This window comes from Hipposideros armiger, unplaced genomic scaffold (genome assembly GCF_001890085.2).
Source record: "Hipposideros armiger isolate ML-2016 unplaced genomic scaffold, ASM189008v1 scaffold_246, whole genome shotgun sequence".
NCBI lineage: Eukaryota > Metazoa > Chordata > Mammalia > Chiroptera > Hipposideridae > Hipposideros > Hipposideros armiger.
The window spans coordinates 266226-270376 of record NW_017731596.1 but is presented as its reverse complement, the minus strand read 5'-3'; positions in this window follow the sequence as shown (position 1 = coordinate 270376).

Below are 4151 nucleotides of genomic sequence, written 5' to 3'. Positions count from 1 at the left end.
GTGTGTGTGTGTGTGTGGTTGTGTGTGTGGTGTGTGTGTGTGTGTGTGTGGTGTGTGTGAGTGTATGTGTGTGTGTGAGTATGTGTGATGTGTGTGTGTGCTCCTGTGTGTGTGGAGGGTGTGTGTGCGGTGTGTGTGCTCCTGTGTGTGTGTGTGAATGTGTATAAAGGTCAAGGGAAGGGGGACACATTTGTTTTGTGTCCACCATGCAGCTTAGCAAACTCTAGCCCATGAGCTGAACCCAGCCTGCCGCTTATTTGTATGTGACTCACAAACCAAGAATGGCTTTTACATTTTTAAGTGGTTGGGTAAAAAAATCAAAAGAAGACTATTTCATGGTATGAAAATTATAGGAAATTCCAATGTCAGTGTCCACCAGTAAATGTTTGTGGGAGCCCGGCCAATAGTTATTTATGTGTTGCCCATGGCTGCTTTCATGTCACCAGGACAGAGTTGAGCGGTTGTGACAGAGGCTGTCTGGCCCACAAAGCCTAAGATATTTACTATCTGGCACTTTACAGAAAAAATGCAGACTCCGGTCTCCCGCACACAGGCCATTTCATGGATGATTTCCTGTAATCTTTACTTAACCCTGTGGTGTTCTTTTATCTCCAACGCATCAAAGTGAGGTCATGAGCCTGTGGTTGCGAGTGACACCCGTGTCTCCTGGCCCTAGGTCTTTCTGACTCCAAAGCTGGAGCTCTGTCTATTCTCTGGGCTGGGTGACCTCTCTGGATCTCTGCCACTCTTAGGATAAAATCTAAAATCCTGTCATGGCCTACGAGGCCTGGCTGGGTCTATCCCCAGCCCCTCTGGCCAGGGCTGCTCTCCACAAATCGCATTCCAGTCACCGCAGTGCAGAAACTTCCCCAGGGGTCCATGGTCCTGTTCACCCCAGGACCTTTGCACTTGCTCCAAACATTTACCTCTTTTCTCTTTGCTTTGTCCAGCTCCAGCTGACCCGTTGGAGTCTCCTTGGTGAAGCCATTTGGATGATTTTGGACTATGTGAAGTAACTACGCCTCCTTCTGTGGTTCTGGGTGGGAGCCGGCCACAGAGAAACATGTCCAAGCTCGCAGGTCCTGAGGCTGGCCTGCTGGCCACCTTGCTGCGTGGGCAGCTCCTGGGGCTGCAGCACCTCCAGCTCACCCAGAACCTTCTCCTGCTTCTCTGGGTCCTGGGCAGGTGCGTGTGCAGCTTTGCGGGGAAGGGTGCCAACTTCTGCTGGTTGTCTGTGTCTTTGGAGTCAGGCCAGCTGAGAGAAAGTCAGGGGTCCTAGTTTTTCTTCTCACATCCGAGTTTGTGTCGCTGCTGACTCGAGCTTCATGTCCAAGTCTTCTTGCTGACGGTGGTGACTGCAGGCCCATCTTGGACGCAGAGAAGCTGCTCAGCTCGGCCTCTCACCAGCTTCCTTCGCAGCCCCTGGCTAGCCACTCTTATCTCATCCTTTCATCCTCCCCTTCTGGGCTTTTACTTCCCAACATCTCCTGCGATTGTGCGACATCGAATTCCTGTAATGAATCCTTTATTCTCTACCATTCAGAGCATTCTGTTCCCCGGATGGAACTCTAACTCCCTCCCTGTTGGTGTGGGCCTTTACCGCATTAATATGTCACCTTAGACTTCCTCTTCCTTGCGTTGATAACTAGTGACATAATTGTTTGTGTAATTCATCATGAAATGCCTATTTTCCCTTTAAATTCTGTGAAGGGAGCAGGCTCCACATCCACCTTCTTCCCTCTGTGGCCTCGGTGTTATTTCGACCAGGGCGCACATATTCTGCATGGCCAATAAATACTTGTAGGAAGGATTTATTCCAGAGGCAGCGAGGGGACGTGAAAATCGATTTTGCTTTTATGTAGTCATTCGTGCTGTTTTCAGAATCTCTAGACTGTCAAGGCCTGTTGCCTAATGTATGTCGGTGGTCACTTTCCACTCGTTGGCTCACCTGGTGCCGCAGTATCTCAAGCCGAGGGGACCTAAGCGGGGCCACAAGCACCCACCTGATTAAGGTGACTTTATGATGTATTTGGTCAGGGGGTGGGTCATTGTAGAGTTGGATTTTCCGTTTTTGGAGTCTACAGGCCCCTAGAAGGATGACGCAGAGGAAACAGCCTGGAAAGAAGCCACTGACTCCCTGCCAGCTTGTTGCGTGACTTTGGGTCACCTGAGTCCTCTGAGTCATGGCCTCACTGGTGAAAGGTGTGGCTCTTCTCCCAGTGGGTGTGGGTGAGTGCCTGAATTTCTTACTGGTTGTCAGGTGCTCGTGACTTTCAGCAGAGGTTGGGCGCCTACATGTCCTGTAGTATTTGGGAAAAGCCTGCAAAATGTTCACATGTCCCATCAGATGTTTACGTAAGTGATACATCTGTTCACCTGTGCCTAGTCTCACTATAAATATTTCACAATGAATAAAAACATAACATATGTTTGTCATGCATGCAAGCTACATCAAATTTTCCGTGAATGCCACTACCTTGAAAATCAAGGGAAGATTCAATGTGGTTTTGTGAGAAGCTTTATCACGAGTTGTTTGCCATTTTGGAAAACGGCATCCCCAGTAGCCCTGCCACTCACAGCATCAGAGGTGCTCACAGGACACCCAGGGATTCATCTGGAGTTAGAGCTGCAGGGTGTACTCACTGCGCTGCTGGTGGCTGTACATGGGCTTTGGCTATAGAGCATCAGATGGCTTCTGGTGGAACCTATCGGGCACTGCATTGCTATCTTATAAACATCTCCCCTTTTATATCACCTTCATATCACATATAAGACATTATGTGGGAGTCTCATGTCTTGAAACTTAGGTCTATAGGTCAATCATGTTATCTATGAATTTAATTTTAGAATAGTAAAATGATCAGTGCCAAATAGTTGTCATTCAAGACAGTGTTGCCTTGGAAAGGGTTAGAGCTTGTAGCTTGTGAATGTCCTCTTACCTTTGAAACAGTCCTGTATGTTCCCTTTCCTCGGTGTCACGTTTGACTTCCAGAGGAGGTTTGGCATAGGGAAGAGAGGAATCCCCAAATGAGCATGTTTAGGCATCAGTTTATCCTCCTTCCATCTGTTGGTCCTCCTAACTGGATGTTTACAAATTTCTCGAAAATGTTTGAGCCTTGGAGAATTCCCAGTGATGTCGGTGCTGCCTGGTAATTGCAGTGCTGTGCTTGACAGTGTCCTCCTTGCAAAACGCATTTTTGCTGGTGCTGAATTCAGCATTTACAGGCAGAAGACTTGCCACTGATAACAGGATATGCATTTCACTTCTGCCTGGGACCTAGAAAGCTGGAATGAATAGTCACTCAGACTTCAGTGTGAAAAAGCCAGAGAAACTACAAAATCATAGCTTTTCTGGAACCCATCATCATTAGATTGCTCAGATCAGGGGTGATGGAGTAGTGTGAAACCTAAGAAGGAGAGACCCTTCCCCCAGAAAATGCAGGAGAAGCACAGTGGCAGAGCAGGCAGTCACCTCTGCCATTAAATTGTTTCAAAGAAATCAGCTAAAATTTTAACTAATTGCCACAGGTCTAGTGTGACTCACATGGCAGCAGAGAGACCCTGGAACACCAGACACAAAGAAACTCATCCTCACTTGTGAACTGTAGTCTATGACCCCTGGGGGTGGGGGTGCAGGGCTCTCCAGAAAGGCTGGAGTGGAGTGTTGGTGGTGCAGGCCTGTAGACAATATGGGCAGGGAGTGTGGGGGAAGCAGGAAGCCCCCTCTCCCCCACCCAACGCCTGACCCTACGCTCAGAGCAGCAGCCTTGAGCTGCTGGGAGAGGGAGCGGTGAGATTCGCAGTCTCCAAGGCACAGGCCCAGACCCGCGCTGCTGAGGGGAGCACAGCTGCTGCCATCCACACACATGCGCTGCTTCTCTGAAAATGTCCGTCTCCATATGTAAAGCCATCTGCCCTTTTCCTGGCCGTTTACGTAAACTTCTCTATGTCTACTCTTCTGAATGGATTTCTCAGTCATCTTTAAAAGTAAGATGCACCCCCTCTTTTAAATAACTAATGAAGATACATGTCAGATCTTAGCACTGATATCCCATAATTCAAAATCATGGATTTTGTATTTCTAAGCTTATCAATAATAAGGTAGTGCCCCAATTCTGATCTCTCTCTCTCTCTCTCTCTCCCTCTCTCTC